A 24,493-nucleotide genomic window follows, 5' to 3' on the forward strand; every position below is an offset into this window, starting at 1 on the left:
GCGTCCGTGTCCAGAACAGCGAACCTTGTAGGTGTTTCAAGGACCACTGAATCAAGGACTCTGTCGGCATACACAAAGTTGGGTAAGGTGTCTTCGGCGAGGCACAACAGCGGCAGGAAGTCGAAGTTGTCAGACCGTGATACACGGGTGTTGAAGAGGATAGTCGCTCGAAAAAGCAAGACTACACTGCCGGTGATAACATTCCAGATGAATACCCACCTTCAGAACCCTGTATCCATGAAAATTATTCAACGGGAGTTGCATGCTGCTAACATTCATGGCAGAGTGGCTATTCCAAAACCGTTAGTTTCGGCGCGGAATGCTTTGAGGAGCTACAGTGGTGCAAATACCACCTAAAATGTACACAACTGCAATGGGAACAAGTCATCTGATCTGATGAATCCTCTTTTGCACTATTCCAAACCACTTGACGTGTGTTCGTGTGGCGAACGCCGGCAGAAGCATTTCATGTTGACTGCCTGGTTCCAACCGTGAAACATGGAGGTGGTTCAGTGATGGTGTGGGGCGCTATATCTGTCCGTGGATTGGGGCCTCTCGTTGTCTTGAAGGGGTGGTCAAAGGGGACCATTACCGAAGGATTCTTGCTGATCATCTTCACCCTATGCTTCATACTCTCTTTCCGGGAGAGCGTCCTGTGTTCCAAGATGACAACGCCCCTGTTCACACGTCTCACAGTGTTCAAACATGGTTAAATGAGCATAATTATGAAGTGGAACATCTAACGTGGTGTCCTCAGTCCCCTGATCTCAATATCATTGAGCCTTTGTGGAGTCTTTTTGGAGAAAAAAGTCCGTGCTCGGTTTCCTACTCCACGCACACTCTCTCAACTCGAGACAGCCCTGCAAGAGGAATGGCTGCAAATTCCAATGAACTTTGTTCAAGACCTTTATTTGTCAATCCCACGTCGAATGCAAGCTGTCATTCAGGCCAAAGGTGGCCAAACTCCTTATTAATAAAATATTTTCATTTTTTCACAGGTGTTCCTATTATTTTGTTCTATACCTGAATCTTGAAAAAAATTAATAGATGAAAGTATATGTAATAACAAAAAAAACGTAATAACAGAATATTTTTAAAAAAAAGAAAAATTGGGGGGTTTAGTTTGTTAGACGGTTGCACCCCCTTTTATATTATTCTGCCGGCGCCCTTGTGTGTTTTCTATTACTTAAAGAATCAATCTAAACTGAGCTTTCTTAGATAGAAAATTTTATTTATTTATTGCAGTTTTTTATTGATTTTTTTTCTTTATTGTTTCTTATTTCTTTTTTGATCTCGTTTTGTTTGTTAATTTTACCCTAATCCTATTCCAGCTTTTTCTTTAGTTCCTTTTATATTTTTCTGTAAAAGATCTAGGGGACTCAGTATGCAAGAATATCCTGCATACTTCTCTTCAGAAAAATTTAGATATTGGTGTGAATACGATATTCGTTCCTTACACTGAAATTTAAACTTTGTAAATCGAAAATTCTCAAAAACTTAGTTGCTGACATTCGCTGGTGTGATTAAATTTTCAATCGAGTATGAATTTTAACCGTTTTTATGACAAAGCAGAAAATAAAACATCTAATAATTTAATTTAGGATGTACGATAAAAAATGTTTAAAAATTTCAGAACTTATTTAAACCGATTCAGCAAGTTTCAATAGCCAATACTAACTCCCTCAGAACCATGATCATATATATATGGTTGCGCGATTTTCCTATCACTTCCTACGATATGATCACGAACGCTAAGACGCGGAAAAAAGGAGAAAATGGAAAATTTCCATCTATTAAAGAGGAATGTAGATTATTTTAGGAATCAATTATTAAAAAATAGAAAGAAAAAATAACCCTTATGGCTCCAACCTATGACTTTATTGTTTCTCGTTGGCAATAACCTAGTGTATCAGAGACACAGAACTGTTAATGAATTTAAGTTTCTTTTTCAGCAACGTTGCTTTGAAAATAAATATGTTGTGTTTATGCAACTTTTTCAGCATAATTAGTATTGTTACTAACTAAAAAACTAATCAATAAATCGGTAATTATCAACACTACGAAATCACGCACAGAACTGAAATAGATATACTGACACAATTAGTTGCGTTAAAACAATTCCAGTTTTATTTATTACTTTCTGCTCTTCCTGATAGTTTCGCGTTATTCGATTAACATGTTTTTAAAAGTTCATTCCATCTAAGTAAAGATTAACAATATTCAGTCTTATTTGGCATAATGCTATTAGTCAAGGCCAACTCCTGATAGTTAAAAATTATCATAATCAAAAAATTTTTTCCCTTTTTATCCTATTTAGTCTGCCACACAACAAACCTATTTCCACAGTATCTATATTAGGTATCGTGGTACGTATATAAGTATATATAGCGCATTTAAAACACTCATTAACATATTATCAGTGCATCTATTACTTAAAAAGAAAATTTGGATTGTTATTTTTAAATTGAAAATAACAAGGGGACTTATCAGTAATCTTTAAGGTGTGTGCGCACACTTAAAATATTAAGTGTTAAACCCGAAATATTAAGCGGACATCTTATATGTTTGACAAAACTTAATAGAATTTTTTAAATTTTATTTTATAACCATCGTTGAACAGCAGACCCAATTTTGGGTCATGACTACTAATGTTTAACTCCGAAGCCTTGTAATCCTCTGGAACCCAATCCAGAAGATAAGGGAACTCTTGGCTCAAGTATTGGGAGAAATTTGTCTCTGTGGAAGACTTCTTTGATGGAACCTAGCCGCATTTGTGTACATGGCGGAAAAAAACCCACGAAAACCGCCCACGGTTAGCCTCACTGCAAAGGGACTCTAACCCATGATCCGTCTACCTCTGAGGATATTTTACATCAGTACTGTGGTCGATGCGAGTCTGTTACGGAATTTGTATCTACCAGTCATCACAGGGATTCGAATCCAGTTCACCTCAATGGAAGGCGAACGCTGCATTCCCTGAGCTACTGCTGTTCGAATGGAACTTTTTGTTGAAAATTGGCAAAAATCAGCGGAGACAAGTTAAGTCTGCATATGAACGAAGAGATAAATGGTTCAATTTTATTTTGCTCCCTGCCCTCAGAGATTACATTACTGATGAAAATTATACTTTGGTACAAGCAGCTCCATCGAAATCGTGCTAACCATGAGAATTTTTCGTGTTTTTTACCTACATTTCGCGCAAATTCATATTTGTTTCGCCTTAAAAATTCTTTTAAAAACTCTTTCTAGACAGGCAAGCAAGGCATTGTTTCCGATTAATTTTCTTTTACGCTGAATTAAATTAAACCAATGTCGAAGTTTTTAGAAGCTTTATTTTTTCCAAGTTTGCACTTATTATAAAGTGCATTTTATGTACAAAAAGTACAATTTTGTTTTTGCACCTGTTTACGCATATATAACGCTGCTACTTAAACTATTAAACATTATTTCTATATTGTTTTTTTTTTTACGCAGAATCGAATAAGACTATGAGCAGGTCAATAGAACAAATAGTTCAAAATTTACAAGTATTTTTTGTATAAAAATAACTTTTTTTTCACACGTATTCTATGTAGGCACTCTACATTGCTATCCAGGAAATATCTAAACATGTAAAGCATATTTTTCATACTGATTTGAATGATACACAACATAAATCGATAAGATATGGAGTTAAAAAGTACAAGTTTGTATTTGCACTATTTACACGTCAGACAATGCTATACAGACAAGTGAAGTATTGTTTCTTATGTGTTGTAAACCGAATACGAATTAAAAGGGCTAATATTTCAAAAATTGAACAGTTTTTTTTAACATAAAAATACCAATTTTGAATGGTTCTTATTATAAAGAAAACCCTTATAACTTCAAAATGATTAATTACATCACCTCCAATTTTATCTCATTTAATACAGGATAAAGAAGCCTCTTTTTTTGCTGTAATTACTGGGACGTACTATAACGTATTTTGGGATACTATTTTTTATATACTTTAAGTACATGAATTATTTTATCTAGAATGGAAACAAAATGCATTAAATATTGAAACAAAAATAATTATTTGCTTGTTTTCTGTTAGTGTTCTCGTTTTTTTCTTTTACAAAGGAAGACATATACTTTTTACCATCCGCATATATAATAAAATAATAAATCAAACCTATTTTTTTAGATATTGTACGCACGATAAAAAATTAGATTTAAATGTTATTTTCAAACAAACATCAAGGCTTAGAAAATAAGTGTCCTCTGCCTGAATTACTTACGAACAGTTAACGATGGAAATGAACTTGATTAAGTGTTATTTTCTTATTCGAAACCAACTGTTAAAAATTAATCCGTTGCACCAGTTACTGACTTCTATTATTTTAGAACAGCTCCTAGAAGTTTTTTTTTTCAGATCTAGTTCGTATTAAATAACAGCTTCATTTCATTTCGTTTCTGACAAAGATAAGAAATTAATGATTTTTCTTTCATCAATTCAGACTCCTAATTTGGGCGGAGTGGGAATTTCCCGGAGAGAAAGTTTGAATGTCTGGATATTCCATTTGACGCCGTTTAACTTAGTCATCAAAGGAAAACACCCCTTTTCATGTTCCTCAAATATTAATTTTCTTATTCACCATTCACCAACGTGAATTTATCCAGGGGAATTTGATAGAATCCAATTAATAATTTAATATTAGGTTGAAAAAATGAGATTTTTTTTTAAAAAAAGGAAATTAGTTAGCATTCAAACCTTGGAATTTGATAATTTTGTTTTTATTTCGTAAGTATAGCGTTTTTATTCGTACATTTTTCAAAAAACAAATTTGCCTATTTTAATATCCGGGTGTATTTTTGATTAAAAACGATAATTTTCTTTAATTCATCTTTCTTGGTAATCCAGTAATTAATAACTATCATTCGATGCATATTTATTTTTATCATTTGATTTAATAATGATTGAAAAAAGTATGAAAATATTCGGTATATAAACTTTTATGCAAAATTTTGTATGCTGAAATTTGAAATTTAAACTAAACCAATCGAAGAGTCCAAGATAAAATATTATATTTTTTATTTCAAATTGCTTAATTCTTTTTTTTTGGGGGGGGGGAGCAGGAGGAGGATAATCGAATTTGCTTTGGTTAAAATTTAAATTTTGGATTTCAGTAATTAAAAATTTCAATATATAACGCGTTGCATTAATTTTCCAGAAATTATAATTCAGCATTAATTTGCATTAATTACGAACATTAGTTTAAATATTAAAAATCGAAATCATAAAAATTTAATCATTAAAATTGCGCGAAATCAGTTGAAATGTTCAGAGCTCTGGAAAAACAATTCCAAATTGGCTGCGTTGCTCTAGCATTTTATTTTAGGAAATATTGAAATTTATCTTGGTTATAATTGAAAATTTGAATTTTAACAATATAAACTTTCGAAATTTCGAAAGTCGGAGTTCCGTAGAAAGATGGTCGAACATTTAGGGTTCCATAAGCGAAAAAAAAATTGGAAACCGCCAATATAACTTATTTATTGTTGCAAGTAGTCGTAGTTCTTAAGTTTTATAACCTTATTTTCATTTAGAAACAACTAGACTCTATCAAAAAAAAAATTTTTTTATTGGTTTACATAGGTTTAATTAACATAAGTATTCAAAATTGACTCATTTGGTTATAAAAAATACTTTTTAAGGCATTTATAGGCAAATTTTGCAATAATTAATGTTAATTCCTGATATTGAACAGAAAAAAAAATCCGATCCTTAGATCAAAATTTATTGTTTTATATCAATAGCCATTAGTTAAAAATTAACAATGACTTAAATTAAGTCCAATAAATCAAAAATCATTCACTTTTGTTACTTTAAACAATGTGGAAAAAAAATTTCACGTGTCCAGTATTAAGTTGGAACACTTCGACCATCTAATTTTCCATAGCATTTTTCATTCCGTTGTTCTTTTCTTTTTATTCTTTTCTAAATCACATACTTGAATTGGATACGTGAATAATTTATTACTCTCTTTCGATTCTTTTATGTGACGTCAAACGAATTTTGAACAGAAATGAATATTTGATGAATCATAGATCTTATTATGGTATCATAAAAGGGAAATTTAGTTTATCTTTCTTATTTCTCTTTTGAAGTATACATATACAAATATTTCTTTAGGAATAGTGTGAGTAAGAATTTGCTTTTTAATCTATAATATTTTAAATTAAAACTATTATCTATTTGTAACATGCTGTTTAAATGATTCGTCACTTTATTTACCTTTTCCTGCCCTTTACCACGTGTGTAAATGTTTTAATAATAATAATTACTGTCAACAAGAAAAGTAAAAATTTGAAAATCGAAAGGTAAGAAATTAAATTTTACAAAGTCGTTTTTATTTTAAATTTGATTTCTCAGTAGCTATTCGACCGATTTCGCTTAAATTTTGCATTTTCCCATGTAAAATTACTTTCTTTAAAATAACGTAGAAAATTGTTTTCCATAATACAGTCGAAAATGTATTCGACTATCGTTAAATAAAATAATGAAAACGTTAAATATTTACTAAAAACTATCTTTTGCATGGAATTATCTTTGACTAAGCAATTTTTATAGTGTGTATAGAAATTTTTCTCAATATTTTTCAATTTAAAAAAATTTCATGATATGGAGAAGTACGCAAAAAGTAAAATTTACATTAAGGGGTCCAAACTTTGGATCGCTCTCTAGAGCTAACTATTGGAACTATTAGGACCAAATTTCCTACATTGCTACTACCCCTTATATTTTCGGGGTCAGAAATCCGAATCCGTCGTAAAAAAGGTGTGCATATTGAAAGAAAGTTTCTGATTTTACAACTTAAAATATCGTCTGCACTAATCATAGAATATTTGAGGTCACCCTCTCGAAGAGATTTTATTTTTATAACCGTCGTTGAACAGTCAACCCAATTTTAAGGCTTACAGCTATTTAAACGAAACCCAGAAGACAAAGTAACTCCTGGATCAAGTTTTGGGAGAAATTTGCCTTTGTGGAGACTTTTTGATGGAACTAACTCACATTCGCGTTACGTGGAGAGGAAAACCTCCCCCTGTTAGCCCATGGCCCCATGGACTCTAACCCATGATCCATCTACCACTGAAGATATTTTACGTCAGCGCTGTGGTCAATGCGAGCCTGATGCGGAATTCGTATCGACCAGCCATAGCTGGGATTCGAACCCGGTTCACCTCATTGGAAGGCGAGTGCTCTATCTCCCGAGTTCTGGAATTTAAAGTTCCAATCATTAAATCAAAAGTTGTTCAAGGTGGCCTGTTTTAAACTTTTTTTTTTGCACACTTTTTTTTCAGGTAGAAATATGGAAAAAAAAAGCTTTAGGTATTATTTTGGCAAGCAGTTTTATTGGACATCTCGAATCTGGAAGCGTTCAAATTATAAAACCGGAAGATAACACGATTAAAGAATTAGCTTATAGCTTGCATAGAGATATAAATGGAAGGGATTAAAATGTAAGACAATAAAGTAAAAGTGCTTAAGCGAGTAATGGATGAAACAAGAGCGTAAAGATAGAGAGTGTGTGATAACAATATCGCAAATTTGCATAAACGTAACAAAGAAATTTACCGTTGGTTTTTTTTTAATGTTTACATGTTATTTTTCACATGCTTACCGTTATCGTTCCATTAGGTATTTTTCTAAACATCACTTAATTTAACATTTCATATAAGCTTGTGTCGAAATGTATGAATATTTATAATTTTATGCTCACAGATTGCTAAAAAAATAAAAAAGCAAAATGTTGCTGAGATTAAAATTATGATGAAAGGAAAAAAATAACGAAATCATTTCACACATAAATTACTATTATCGCTTAGAGGCTACAAATGTTGATGTTATTTTCCTTTGTGAATCCCTCCATTTTTTTTGTTTTCTGAATTCCTATTAATATTAAATAAATCTATCTTATAAAGAATTGAGTGCATTTTTTCTCACCATAAAAAATCTCCCTTGAAAAGGTTAATACTTGGCGCTCCACCATTTCGAGCTTTAGAAGAATCAGTTCTCTCCGAATTGTTCTGGGAGAGACTTTTGCTTCTGCGTTTCAAATTCGCAATTTTTGGATTGGTGAGTCGTGTGTTTCCTCTACCTTTCTTCATAATCTGCTTCAAGTTTTATCATCACGTTTTTATCATTTTCTCGGGTCTATGCTCCCTTGATGTTAAAGCTTTTGTGCTGTCTTCAGTTAAATATGAATGCTTTATGCACCCGCATTACACTTTTATTTCATATTTTAAGTTTTTTTTTGAACTGTCAGATAGTTTTATACCATTTCGTCGAACACACAATCAGACCTCTTTTTTAAACATGCAAATGGCATTCGTTATTGGCATCATAAAACAAAAACAAAAAGCAAGTTTCACGAAGTACAAGAAATCTTAAATTTAAGAACTAGCATCGTTTACTTTAATGTTTTCACATGAACGTTTTGAATGATATTAGTGAACCCGTGTGATCTAGAGCCCCTGAATTAGAGTATAGGAGTATACGTAGAGTGTAGGAGCCTTAGTGTGATCCTCCCCCTATTCGCTGACACGCTCCAACTCCCGAAGATTGCTATACTATCTTCTATAGTTTGCTTAGCAAACAAATCTCGTTCCTCTCGCATCTGAGTTAAACCCATTCGAAATGAGTTCTAGAGCAAAATCTTAAGAATTTAATTTAAATCTTTAAACCCAATTTCTCTTTAAATAATAAAAATTTGCAATGTCATCCGTTGATGATATCATTAAATAAAAACAAAAATTAAGTTTTACGAAGTTCATGCAATCTTGATTTGAGGACTAGTATCTTATATAGTTTGCTTAGCATACCATTCTAGTTCTGCTCGCCTCTGAGTTAAAACCATTCGAAACGTGTTCTAGCGTAAATCTTAATTTAATTTAAATCTTTAAACCTAATTTCTCTTTAAGTATTTAAATTGTTTAGTCAATAATAAGTTATTGAAATAAAATTTTTTATAGTGAAATGAATGACATGCTATGGAAAATTATAAATAAAACAATAATTATTCATTTAAAAAAAATCTACGCAATCTTTCAGTGCTAAGTCTTTCATAACTGTCAGTAACACTTTCTTTTATTGCTCTTAAAGAGCGTAACAGCACGACATTTCTCAATGAATAATAACAACAATGAATGAAATTATTATTGAACCTGCATTAGTATAATTTAATCCAAGAACGCTTTGTTTGTTGACATGAGTTTATCCCCTATATTTTGGTGGTCAGAAATCATAATCCGTCGAAAAAAAAGATTTTTATCTTCAGAGAGAGAGAGTATATTTTCGTGTCTGATTTCATTACTTGAAATATCGTTTTGCATAAACTAATAGCATATTAGCTATTGCCTCATACCACTAAGGTTGAGTGTTAGTACGTGAAAATCCGATCATTAGATCAAAAATTATTCAGGATGCTTCATTTATTTATTTTTTTGTATGCACTGTACATTGTTTGTAGTCTTGCATGAAACACATCGGGTATTTGCTGGCACAAGCCCACTTTTGTGGAAAGACAATTTTGCAAAAATGCGACTGAGTTTTTTGACACTGCTTTCAACTTCTTCTAAGGCGTAGATGGGAATGGTTTTTTTGCTTGGCATAAACTTCAGACTTTAAAGAAGAAACAAAGAATAGGGTCAATCATATGATCTGAGCGACGAATTCTGATTACTAAAACGGTAACTTATACGAATGACTCAATAAAGTNGTTGTAACAGAACTATACTACTTTAAAACTGAATTACCACCACGCCATCTTGTGGCGAAACTTTTGAGTTGAACTGCGGCAACCGATTGGAGAACATCTCCAAAATAATCTCTCCGTTTAGTGTTATGTGAGTTTCGTTTTGTTAATATTTTTTTTAGTAATTTGTAACTGTTTTCTGTGCTCTGCTAGTAACTATATAAATAAATAATTTCAGAGCTAGCCCGGTATTTTGTTTTCTTATTGTTTCTTGGAAAATGGTTACAGAACTAGCATCACTTACTTTAATGTTTTCACATGAACGTTTTGAATGATATTAGTGAACTCGTGTGATCTAGAGCTCCTGAATTAGAGTATAAGAGTATACGTTGAGTATAGGAGCCTTAGTGTGATCCTCCCCCTATTCCCTGATGCACCCCAACTCCCGAAGATTGCTATACAATCTTCTATAGTTTGCTTAGCAAACCATTCTCGTTCCTCTCGCATTTGAGTTAAACCCATTCGAAATGTGTTCTAGAGCAAAATCTTACTAATTTAATTTAATCTTTAAACCTAATTTCTCTTTAAATAATTGAAATTTGCAATGTCATCCGTTGATGATATCATTAAACAAAAACAAAAAACAAGTTTTACGAAGTATCTTAAATTTGAGGACTAGTTTGCTTAGCATGCCATTCTTGTTCCGATCGCTTCTAAGTTAAACCCATTTGAAATGTGTTCTAGCTTAAAACCTTAGGAATTTAATTTAAATCTTTAAACCTAATGTCTCCTTAAGTATTTAAAATTTTTAGTCAATGAGTTATTGAAATAAAAAAATTTTATAGTGAAATGAATGACATGCTATGGAGAAACTATTATAAATAAAACAATAATTATGCGTTTAAAAAAAATCTACGCAATCTTTCAGTGCTGTCTTTCATAACTGTTAGTAACGCTTTCTTTTATTGTTCTTAAAGAGCGTAACAGCACGACTAACATTCATTTTTCAATGAATAATAACAACAATGAGTGAAATTATTATTGAACCTGCATTAGTATAATTTAATCCAATATAGAACGCTTTGTTTGTTGACATGAACTTCTCCCCTATATTTTGGTGGTCAGAAATCATAATCCGTTGAAAAAAAGATATGCATCTTCAGAGAGAGAGTATATTTTTGTATCTGATTTCTTTACTTGAAATATCGTTTTGCATAAACTAATAGCATATTAGCTATTGCCTCATACCACTAAGGTTGAGTGTTAGTACGTGAAAATCCGATCATTAGATCAAAAATTATTCAGGATGCTTCATTTATTTATTTTTTTGTATGCAGTGTACATTGTTTGTAGTCTTGCATGAAACACATCGGGTATTTGCTGGCACAAGCCCACTTTTGTGGAAAGACAATTTTGCAAAAATGCGACTGAGTTTTTTGACACTGCTTTCAACTTCTTCTAAGGCGTAGATGGGAATGGTTTTTTTGCTTGGCATAAACTTCAGACTTTAAAGAAGAAACAAAGAATAGGGTCAATCTTATGATCTGAGCGACGAATTCTGATTACTAAAACGGTAACTTATACGAATGACTCAATAAAGTTTAAAATATTGCTCCAACAATGAAAATGCATTGTTCTTCCGTAGTTGCACGCATAGGAATAGATCAACTAGAGCCCGGATTTTTATCTCCTATAACAAAAACCAAGCAGAGTGCTCGGAAGTCGTAGCACACTACAAGTAGCGAAGCTACTACGATTATTACTTTTTTTTCGTAGTTTGTAGAGTAGTGTGCTACTTTATTTTAAAAAAAAATATATTGTTGTGAATAGTCCGATACAAAAAAAACGAAAAAAAAAGAGAGAGAAAACGAAAAAATAACGAAAAAAAGAAAGGAAAAAAGAAAAAAAAAAGAAAGAAAGGAAAGAAAAAACAGTAGTTAGCAGCGATTTCTCGTAACTACTTTTAACGTTAGTTAAGTAAAGAAACGAGATTCAACTGCAACTAATTTTTCGCAACTTGATTGGTCTGGATTAACGAACGTAGTGAGAACGCCCCTTGACCAAGCCTTAATAAGAATTACGTATTACTAATATTTAAACTAACCAATACGAATAACAGCTAATTTATCACTTTGGCCACACTTTCTACTGAGAATATATACTTACGAAGCATTTGTTATTTTAATAGAAGGGAACATATTTTCGCTGTAATTTCTTACGTACTTTATTTCTTGGAGGAAATAAAAAAAATCAAAGTAATTTATTTTTTTCATTTTTAGTTTCATTTTCTCCGTGACGATTTCTTTTTATTTTCTCCACAAACAAATCCGTGACGAATACATTTCTTAAATGAAATATTTGTTTGTGTAGAAAGGCATAAGAGTTTAAGTTTAAAAGAACGAATTCGTAAAAAATGGCGTAGACTAACAAATTGGTTCATATAAACATGAATACAGGATTCTTAATAATTCCTCATGTTTAAATAAGCCAATTTTTTATTCAAAACTACTTAAAAGAAGGGTGGAAATTAAATTCTTCGGGAAAGTTGATCTCCTAAAAGTAGTGAAATAGTAACTATTTTTCAAAAGTAGTTTGTAGTCACTAAATTTAAGCAAAATTAGTTGTAGTTAACTACATGTGTAATCAAGTAATTGTAGTTAACTACTAAAATAATGTTATTTTTTCTACCACTACCTAAGCATAGCTCTTAAAGCCCTCCTGCTCTTAAAAACATCAAAAAAATGCCCTAAAGTTTAAAAAAAAATCCCAATTATGTAATGAAGCAAGAATTTAAATCAGGAACATCATTTCTTTCATTAAATTTCATATGTACATGATTGTCACAGCGTGTGTAGTAAGAGAAAGTGAGATGTAATTCTCATTGTTTGAAATTTCGAAATTTATGTTAAAAACAAAAATGGAAAACACTGAAGAAGAAAAGACACCCGTATTAATGCATGTTACAGTGAGCAAAGAGAAAAAACGGACCGCCCTGAATAACTTTTGATTTAATGATCGGATTTTCACTTTCTAGAGCTCGATTAATAGTAGTTAGAGGTGGTGACCTCAAATATGCAAATTAGTTAATGTAGCTGATATTTTAAGTTATGAAATAAAACACAAAAGTGTGCTTTTTCTGAATAAATATGTCTTTTTTCGATGGATTTAGATTTTTGTCTCCCAAAATATAGGGAGTAGCCGCAATCTGCGAAATATGGTCCCTATAGTTTGGTCAAGAGTTGTCCAAAGTGGACCCCTTATTGTTAATTTTCCTTTTTGCGTATTTCACCATATGTCAAACTTTTTAAGATAAATGAAAAAGTTTTTTACACAATTATGAAATTCATTTATTCAGAGATAATTCTATGCAAAAAATAACTTTTAGTAAATATTTATTTTATTATTTTATTTAATGATAGTCGAAAAGATTTTGAATTGTAAGGTATAAATTTTTTTTTATATAATTGTAAGGATTTTTTTCATGGCAAAATACAAAATTCGAGCAAAATCAGTCGTATAGTTCCTGAGAAATCAAATTTTAAAAATACCACTTTTCTGCTCATATAAATATGCATATTTAAGATAACCCCTACGACCGATTAAGATTGAGTCAGTGCTAGCTGATCGTTTATAAGCAAAATGGCGTGTTAAAGTTGAGCTAAGTTTCTCCACATAAGTTAGAATGTTAATTAACGGGAAATTAATTGGGGTCTTGAAAACTACCTTTATTAACAAGACAGTCAAAACATGCACACAAAAAAATTACAAATATCATTGAAATTCATTTTTAATAATAATTATTAGCTATCTTAGGGGCCGTACAAATATTAAGTAAGCAAATTTCTGACAATTCATAAAAGTTTTTCGTTTCACTTTGTCCTCCTAGTATTTGTTTTCACTTTGATTTTTACTGTAGCAATCAAGTTTTAGGATTAAATATATAATGATAATAAATTATAAATAGAAAGATGAAGTTTACGTTTTAATTCGTTTTATAAAACTTAAAGTCATATTCTTTAGGAACTTTTAGTGTTCACTACTTTTGGCCTCAGAAACTTTTTGAAGAAATTTTTAAATTTTTTTCCTTCCCTAATTTTGAATTTTATTCCACATTTGAATTTTTTTCTTAGTTTTTATTTTGCTTTTAAAAAAAAATGAAAATTAGGGGATTTTAATGTTAAGCATTGTTTAGATCCCTCCTTTTTCCTTGTCAGTGAAAATAAGCAAATCAGAAACCCCCTCCCTCCGTTTTGTGACATTTGAACGACCCCTTATTCCTTTCATTGTATTGCACAAATGGCGTATAATTCAAATCCTGCATGAATTCCGAGGCACCTTTCGAAAAAAGTTTCACTTTAGAAATACTTTTTAAATGTCCCGACCAACAGCCACTATTAAAGATTTGTATACTTGAGTTGATCTTGAAGACATGTAACAACAACTGCTAACAATTGCTTCCTTTGAAAATGCTATTGACTTCTGCCAAAAAAAGAAAACGCTGTAACTCATTCATCTGGTAAGGTAACTAACTGAATCAGTTTTGGCTTTCCACCAATTTATCATCACACAACCTACGCGCTCATATATTTAACGATAATAACGTCCAAAATCAAAGACAATAGTCAACTATGACTTGGAATTATTCGCTTGATACTCTCTATAAAATCTCCAAAACTTTTTAATTAAAGAATCACGTTCTAATTTTGAAAAATCCTGCATGACAACAGCCACTTGACAGTTCGAACACGCACCTGCAGCTCCATCATTTACATGTACACATAAGAAGGAAAAAAAAAGAACATTTTTTTTTTAATTCCCAAACATTCTATGTATATCCAAACAATTATTCACCGAGGAGCCGGTTTCGCAACTGTTTCTTGAAGAGCTTCCAAATTTTGTTTTGTTTCCAATCGCCTTCCGATTCTTGCAGCCTACCTGGAATGAAAAATAAATCGCCAACCCTGGGTGTTCTTTTTTGCATATTCGACGCTCTAAAGAAATAGGCGTAATTCTTGTTGGACTTGTTTCTTATTTTAAGAACTTGGCGTTGATTTCTAGATTGGAAGAACAGCGAAGCTCTTTCAGACGGCCATCTAAATTTGTTTCATTTGCTCTGCCATGGTTTGTTGAGCATTTGAATCTCTTCCCAGCTGTCCTTCTCATAAAAATGAAGACATATGTTTTGAGAATTTTTATTTATTTATTTTTGCAACGTTAATGGGAAGATTTACGTCAACAGACATTCAGGTTTGCAACTGTTTTTTGAATAAATATATTCAGACAAAACAAAAACAAAAAAACTAAACAATTATTCAAACTGTTTGAATAATTATTTAGTTTTAGTTTAGACTACAAATCTTAAATTTAATATTGGAGGTTTGATTAAAAACAAACGTAATAATTACACGGGAGAAAAAAAGCGAAAAAATTTTCAAATTCTTCCTTATTTTTTATTCTGCCGTCTGTTCTTTCACACGTCTTATTCACCAAGAAAGACGAAAATATTTTAATTAAATACAAAATACTTAATTAAAATAAACAAATACGGAGGATTTATTCTGGCAATGTCTAGATTGGATGAACAATGAAGTTCTTGAAGTTCTAAATTTCTTTCATTTAATTTCGTATGGCTTGCTGCGCATTTGAATCTCTTCCCAGTTGTCCTTCTCAATAACGGAAAGATGTGTGTGACTGTGTAAAGTGTTTTCTTTTCTTTCTTTCTTTCTTTTCTTAGCATCAACAGACATAGAAGGTTTGATAAAAAAAAAATGCTTGTTGTGCTTTAAAGCAATCATCTAAATTTGTTTAGTTTAATCTTATATGGTTTGCCGCTCATTTGAATCTCTTCCCAGTTATTCTTCTCAGTAATGGGATGATGCATTACGTGTTTTCTTTTCTTTCTTTCTTTTCTTAGTATCAACAGAAATAGAAGGCTTCATAAAAAAAAAATGCTTGTAATGATTACGCGCCCGCCATTTGGTGTTATCACCTTGTCACAGTATTGCCAGATTGAGCTACAAGCATCGGATTGGGCTACTTTTAAAAATCCCCGCTACTGAAAATCAAAATTTGGGGTTACCCCCTACTTTTTGGGCTACTCATTATTTTTCAAACGCTACAACAACAAAAAAATGCGCTACAGAAATATTTTTCTTTTTTAAATTTTTCTCTCCTTCCCATAATAGAATGATTATGAAAAGTTTGCAGTTTATTTACCTTTTTTTAAAAAGGACATATTTTTTTCCCATCCACTTTAGTTTTGGAATCTTGATTTGTTTTGCTGCGCGAAGTCTATAATCTTTTCATATCTATGTTTCAAATCGTAGACTCGTGAAAAAAAATGCACAGCGAGTAGGATGGGGGGAAAAAATCTTTAGCTCCAACCATTATTAACCGTTTATCGTCTGGAAAAATAAATCACGTGATCTTTAATCTGAATAAAAACGAAATATTGAATTTGACGAAATTTTGGACACAATAATGTATAGAAATTTTACTAATTTTTTAAAAATTTAGTGTACATACATACATACATATAAATATGCATATATATATGTATATGTATTATATCGAACGTATTTTTTGGGCTCAAAATCTTATGTTCTGCGAACACTCTGTGCCTTGTGGTGAGCGAACTTGCGTGTGTAAAAGGTGAGCTTAGCCGGCGGTAGGGCCTCCCGAGCCGGTCAGGTCAGTGGGGAATGGTTAAGGCACCAGACTAAGAGCAACACCCTGGCCCCCCAGTTTTAGGTTTAACAACCCTATCTCGTAAAAACATATTTGTTACAGAAACTGCAATCATGCAGATCAATCTCCCTAGAAGTGGATGAAAGCTCTCTATCAAATATGTTCCCTGCAGTCAGTAAGAATCCTGGTCGTGAAAGCCAATTGGAAGCAAACAAGAGGATCAAAGTGACTGGAAAGATCTTCTCGGCTAAGACGACGATCAAAATTGGAGGCTGCAATGTAGGAACATTGCATGAGACTGGAAAATTTTTAGGATAGTGTTAGTACAAAAGACATATCGATGGTTAATAGATTGTTGAAATAAATGCTATAGTTGGATCAGAGAACTACGGAATGGAATGCACAAAGGGAAGACATGGAAGGATGGATGAAAATGGTGAGCTTTTAATTGATTTTTGTCTCACCAACCATTTATGTACTGGAGGAACAATGTTTCAAAGCAAAAATATTGGTATAGCTACTTGCATATTTCCCGATAAAAAGACAAGAAACCAAATTGACCACATCACTATTGATAAAAGAAATGAAAGAGGTCTTTGTTGGATGTTCGTGTTATGAGAGGAACAGACTCAAATTCTGACCATATGTTGGTCATTGGTAAAGTGAAAATTAAGATGAGTAACAAGACGAAAGAATGCTATCGAACAAGATTTAATGTCGAGAAATTAAGGACCAAGACAATTAGACAAGAATTTGAACTGAATTTGGAACATCTTTCTCGGGTTTTAAACCACTTAAGTGACATGCAAGTAAATCAAGAATGGGGAGAAATAAGAAAAAAATCTAAGAAAAGTGCGGAAGAAATTCTTGGAAAGAAGAAATTTGACGATAAGAGTGGAGATAGCTGAAAAGACCAAAAACTTAGTTTGTGAAAGACGTGAAATGAGACAAAAAAATAATTAAAAAGGAACTTGCTGAAATTAAACAAGAACATTGGGATGGTAATAGGAGGAAAAATAACGTAAGATAATTGCAAGACAAGATAAAAGGAAATATTACAAAGATCGGGAAGCATCAGCAGAAGCAGCAATAAGAAACAATAACTCTTTATGACATCACTAACAAAATTAGTGGAAAAAGATGAGAAATTGAGAAACCAATTACGAAAAAAATAAGGTTTAAAGCGTACATCAAAAGAAAACCAAACCAGAAGATGGGTTGATCATTCTAAGGGAACCTTAAGCAGACCAAATCCTGCTATTTTGGAAGATATTTCAGGAGAAGCACCCAGATAGACCAGCTAGACATAGACACAGGTCTAACAACTCAGCTTGAAGGGCACCAAGCAATGAAATTGCTCAAATGTAGGAAAAGCTGATGACAGCGATAACCTACCTGGTGGACTCTTCAAAATGAGGTTCAAAAACTACAATCAAAGCTTTAACTGTCCTGTTTAATAAACTCATGAAGAACGAAGAGTGGCCTAATGACTGGGGTGAAGGCCTTCTGATAAAATTACCAAAAAAATAAAAACAAAAAAAAACGTGATTTGATGATATGTGACAATTGGAGAGGAATTACTATTTTATTTAAACCAATGTAAGAACAATTTAATGAAATACAAAAGATTTAATAGAAATATTCATGTATTCTAATTAAAATATTCAAATACGGATGTCTTAGTTACTCTAACAATTTCTAGATTGGATGAATGATGAAGTTCTTGAAGCAGTCTTCTAAATTTCGTTCATTAAATTTTGCATGGTTTGCTGCGCATTTGAACCTCTTCTCAATTGTCCTTCTCATTAACGAGAAGATGTGTGTAACTGAGTAAAGTGTTTTCTTTCCTTTCCTTCTTTCTTAGCATCAACAAATATAGAAAGTTTGATGGAAAAAATGCTTGTTGTTCTTTAAAGCAATCATCTAAATTTGCTTAATCTTCTTCTATGGTTTGCTGCTCATTTGAATCTCTTCCCAGTTGTTCTTCTCAGAAATGAGATATGTTACGTGTTTTTTTTTTCCTTCCTTTTTGTTCTTAACATCAACAGTCATAGAAGGCTTGATAAAAAAAATGCTTGTAATAATTTCTCTTGGAAAAAATAACACTTTTTAAATTGTAAATTTTTTTTTTAATATTTCCTCTTTTGTGTTTTCTGTTTATCATGTTCGTATGGTACGATAACGATCTTATTCACTAAGAAAATTAAAGATGAAAACAATTTAGGTAAATAAGCATAATTTTTAATGGCATACAAAAAGCGTAAAAATTAAAATGTATTTTTTTGCACATTAGCTGACCCAAACAGTTTTAGATTCTTTAAAATCAACTGCTTTTGCCGTTCAATTGAAATTAGTGCCAAAGAATTTTCTCTCTCTGTTATTGTACACTTTTGAATTATATAGATAGTTGTAAAGTTTGAGATTTTTTAATATTTTAGAGCGGTAGTTCTCAATATTTTTTTGACCCATGCATTTCTTTCATCATTGTTAGAAGATCACTTCCCTGCCCCAGTCTGAAATATTATACATTTATTTAGTTTAAGAATTTTTTAACAAATTAAATGCGAAATGTTATTAAAACTGAAATAAAAGTGCAGTTGTATGCTTTCATAAACTGAAACTAAAGACCTAAAATCCTAAATGAAAAGAAAACTTAATTATTTCAATAGGAAAAAGATCAATTAGTATCACCAGGGAAAAAAGTTAAACTAGTCTCAAGCAAACAATAGTGAAAAGTGTACTTCTTAAATTGAGGATGAGATTTATTTTGATACTTTAAAATATTGTTTTAAAATTTTATAAAATACTAGCCGACGGAAAGCTGGTGCGCCATTTTAAATAAGTAGAATTTAAAGCATTTCGAGGTTTGAAATCTTTCAATCAAAAATTGAGTCAAACTCATATTGCTTAAGTGAGTGTAGATTTAATTTTTATCTCTGTTAATTTTTTACATGATCTTATGATATTGTGGTGAATTTATTATTAAAATGTTTAGTACAATATATGCGAATATTAAAAAAGCACATAGGGGCCGTTCAAAAANATTTAATATTTATCTCTGTTAATTTTTTACATGATCTTATGATATTGTGGTGAATTTATTATTAAAATGTTTAGTACAATATATGCGAATATTAAAAAAGCACATAACAAATATGTTAATAATCTTAGTGGCTGCTGAATAATAATTAAAATTAGCAACCTTGTCAAAATCGAATTGTGCACTTATTTGCAATTATTGATTACTAGGAGGCTTCGCCCCCTGCTCGCTGGCGCTCACCAACCCCCGGAACTGCTTTCACAGTTCATTTCGGATTGCTTCGCAATCCAATTCTCGCTTTTGCTCGCTCATTGGATACGTTCTTAACGTCTAGTTTTTGTGTACTTTTTTGAATACTGAAGTTTCGAAAACTTTTCACTGTAGAAAATTCTAAACCTGTACATTTCAATATTAATTTGAAATTGCAAACAGTTCACATATTTTTCTTAATCACACTATTCTAAATTTCAGTTGTTGAGAAAAGTAACTGTTGTAAGTTTTGTTTTAAAGTCTTTCCCACCAGAGGGCTAAAGCCATGTGTTGTAAAACAATATGAAATAGTAGTCTGCCACTGAACGCCGGATGTAAAGCATCGGCTTTGATGAAGATAATTTTGTATTTTTAATTCTCTGAAGGGCGCCACCTTAATAATATGGAATTTGTAAAATAAATGTATATATTTTTGATTGTTGATGAAGCCCATCATTTTGTGTTTTCATCAGTGTTCAGAAGCAGAACAACTATAAGTTTTTTATTTTATCACAAAAATATAAAATGTATAAAAAACAAAGAAAAGAGTAAGAAAATGAGTATAGTCATAGAAAAAGTTAAAATTATAATATAGTATTTGTCAGTTAAAATAAAACTTTTTGTTTAAGTCATTGCTAACAATTCAAATTTCTCCGAGGCAATTCTAAAGTATAAATTAAGGTAGTATTGTTAAGTTGAAACACAATATTTTTAGTTTTGATGTCAACAATACAATTCAATTTTTCACAAAAACGATTGTTTCCATTGTTAAGTTCAATGTCAACAATTCAAATTTTTCTGAGGCAACTCTTAACCTCTAAATATTATTTTTTTTATGTACACATTTCTAAATGTCAGTATTCAACCACAAAACAACTTAAAGTCCTCAAATTTAGCATGAAGTTGTAAAATGTAATGAAAGAGGGTCATAGCAATAATGAAAGTAGAAGTAAAGTTAGTACTGTAAAATTAAAACAATATTTTTAATCTATGAGCCAAGTTCTTCAAGAAGCAGTTGTAGAAGTAGGTTGTTTATTTAAAACTTTTTATAGAATTTCTTTAAGAACACAATTGTTAATTTGGGCATTTGGCGATACAACACTTTTAGAATTGAAGGATTTGTTACGTCAAGCGCTCAGGTATCATAATTTTGATCTAGTTGCGCTTCTATGTCATTTTGATTTATGTTGCTAAGTTAACTTTCAAAAAATTCTATGGCTGGCAACAGCATTTTTATTTTTTAAGTTGTTTATTTTTATTTCTTTTAGAATTCGTTATTTTTTTAGCGAAATGTTTTTTAACCTAACAGAATTCTTTGCCGACTGTTTTCTCTATGAATGAAGAAAATAAAGTAAATATTTAACTGTTGTGAAAAGAATCTTATTTAGTTGTACAAAGTACTTCAGCCAAAATTTGGGAGCCACGTAAGAGAATTATATATATTAGATCAGAAACACATCATTAAAAGGCAGAATGCTTTGGTGTTTTCAAAACAAAGCAAACGTTGCCACCGGCGGAAAAGAAATACAGCCAAAATTTGGGAGCCACGTAAGAGAATTATATATAATAGATAAAACAACGAATTTCAATTTTAAAGGGTTTTTTTTTTTGTCAAAATAAAACTTAAACTGTTATAAATTTCTCTTAGTTAAAAGAATACACGGTTCTGAAACAGAAAATAATACATTTTTAAGCAAAAAATTTAGATTAAAGGCTCTGTTTGAGAACTAAATGAAGCGTAACGAAGTAAATGAGTATTTACGTTAAAAAATTAAAATCGGTCTTCATTTATTGAAATTGGTAATTAAAGTAAATTATTTATTTTTTTGGTAATTAAAATAGACTTTAGCTTATGAACTAATATTAAATTTTTTTAAGCCTATACGGAAGAATTTTGCTATTAAATTTTTTTCTTTTCTTAATATTGAGAAACAGAAGATCAGACTTAACTGCTCTAAGCCGTAAATGTGTGTACTCAAATATATTATTTATATGAAGTGCGCAAAAAAAAAATAAAAGGACCACCTTGAATAACTTTTGATCCAATGATCTGATCTTATAAGTTCCAGAACTAAATCGTATTGGTTGGAGGATCTGACCTAAAATATGCCAATTAATTAGTGCAGACGATATTTCAAGTTACGAAATCAAACACGAAAACAAACCTTCTCTTAATAAACATAATTTTTTTTCGATGAATTCAGATTTCTGACACCTAAAATATATGTAATAACAGCTATCTGGGAAATATATTGAATTTTAAAAATATGACTTTTTTTATTCGATTTCTCAGATAATCTTCGACCAATTTCGTCCAAATTCTTTACCATGTTGAATTACATTCTTTTAAATGATATTAAAAATTGTATACCTAACAAAATGTTTTTGACTCTGTGACGTAACTACCACGACAGTTATTAAATACCGATTCACTAGTATATAAGACATGTTAGCTCGATTCTATCTAAAGGTACCTTTTGTTAGATGAAGGTTGGCATAGCTGATAACTATTCCCCACATTGGTGACCCGGACGTGATATCACCACGCCTACTTCGATGGATGGTCCACATTGAACAGTTTGACTTGCTATTAATGACTGCGTCACATTGTCCTCCTCACGCTGTGGCCTCCCTGACTCAATTACACACAACGAGATCCTGATCACACTCGACTGCTAATAGCAACACAGTACAGCCGTGAACTTAATACCGCTCTTGGGGCTAACGCTCAAAAGCCGGTGAACTAAATATAGCTATCATCAACAGCGCTCAAATTCTAGTGAGTTTAATACGGCTTTCCCGGTCTTTCGTAAAAAAAGAAACATCAATAAAATACCTAATGGTATCTTCATCGAATTCTATCCCTGTTAAAATTCTGCAGAGTGAATATTGTGGCTACAATTTTTAAATACCGATTCACTATATAGGATATGTTGCCTCGATTCTATCCAGAGGTGCCTTTTGATAGATGAAGGTTGGTATAGTCGATAACTACTTTCCCCACAGCTTTTGATATTTTGCATATTATGCACTCTATGCATATTTAAATGATATTTTAAAGATATTTTGCATTCAATATGTCGCTATTTTGATAAAAATTATTTTAAAAAATGAAATAAGAAATTTCTTGCCGACTGCCGCAACACAATTTGTAGGTTTAAAATCATTTTTATGAATTTATAAACTCATTCTCACTCGCCCATAAATAAATTCATTTGTGTAAATATATTTGCCCATTATTATACTTACCCGTTATTATACTTACCCGTTATTATACTTACCCGTTATTATACTTACCCGTTATTTTACTTACCCGTTATTTTACTTACCCGTTATTTTACTTACCCGTTATTTTACTTACCCGTTATTTTACTTACCCGTTATTTTACTTACCCGTTATTTAATTTCCCCGTTATTTAATTACCCCGTTATTTTACTTATCCGTTATTTTACTTACCCGTTATTTTACTTACCCGTTATTATATTTACTCGTCAATATACTTATAAATGTTAATCTTAAATGTGAAATTTAAAGCAATTCCTCCTCACCCCTTGTTGTTGAATGGCTTAAAGAGATTCTCTAAACTTAAAGGTCAGAAACTTAAAGGTCAAAAAGTGGCTTTTCTGCTGCACACTTTCCTTTCCATCTTTAGTAAAACTTTTACGAAAAAAAACTCTAATTATAAAGATAGTTAATCTAAGAATATATAATTTAAAAAATAAAAACCTATAAATACATTATTCAAACAAATATTTTTAAAAGAGAAGAAATTAATAATTTAAAAAACATTAAGCCTGGGCCTTGTTCGGCGCCCCATTATCCTGGCGCTTCGGGCGATCACCCTTTCGCCGGCCCTGAATGTGCTTATATTGTGTATTTAATGAAAGAAAAAACCCGATAGAAATGAAGGGTTGAAACGAAAATGTCAGGAAATTACTCATGCCAATGAGTAAGCCAAGTCAATTTTTTTTTTCATTTTTAATGTTTTTTCATAATGTAAAGCCAAGCGATTTTCATGCTCTTTGATATTATATTATTTCTAATCACTACCCTTGTGATCAAGGAAATTGCTTGTTACCTCCTCTTTTAAAATATTTAATGAACAATATAAATGCGAATTATTTTATAGTGGCATTGCTTATTGCATTACTGCTTTGCTAATTGCAAATTGTTTTTCAATCCTTAGATATGTCAAAATAATAATTTGAAAGTTTATTTTTGCAGAACTGGTGTTTTAGAGTTATCTGTTTTTAAACAACTAATGGGATAATATTAAACCCTCGGACAACGGTTAATTATCTTAATATTATCTCACGATCTGTCGGGCTCTTATGTGAAGATGTAAGCAGAGTAATATATAGATAACTTCTTTTAAAAGCAAATGACAATTTAATAAAATAACTTATATTTACATCTTGCTTATTATCAATAAATGGAGTAAAATTTTTTCACAACAAATAAAACTTTTTTTAATAATTTTAATTCTATTATTGCATTGCCACTCACTGAGTTGAAAACTTTAAACAATTAAAATAAATCATGGCCCTACATATCTTATTACAGGAAGATTTTTACATGTGGCCACGTGAACTGCAATTATGACAAACTAAACTGATTTAACTTTAAGCCTCTTTTAAGTATTAAAATTATAGATTCAATATGCTGGGTGTTCCTTAATAGCATTCCTTCATATACATATTCAGAGCCTTTGCTAACAATGAGGTCAAAAAAGTATACAAAACAGGGGTCGAAAATTCATAGCAGGAAAATAAAACTCAATCGAAATTTGTCTCA

At 31.3% G+C, this 24,493-nt stretch overlaps 1 protein-coding gene across 2 annotated transcripts in view; it reads left to right on the forward strand.

Moving 5' to 3' along the window:
* The window catches only part of LOC107453731 (5'-AMP-activated protein kinase subunit gamma-1), a 334,655-nt gene that overhangs the window by 30,767 nt on the left and 279,395 nt on the right, over positions 1–24,493 (forward strand). The window lies entirely within an intron of this gene.

This window comes from Parasteatoda tepidariorum, chromosome 7 (assembly GCF_043381705.1).
Source record: "Parasteatoda tepidariorum isolate YZ-2023 chromosome 7, CAS_Ptep_4.0, whole genome shotgun sequence".
Taxonomy (NCBI): Eukaryota; Metazoa; Arthropoda; class Arachnida; order Araneae; family Theridiidae; genus Parasteatoda; species Parasteatoda tepidariorum.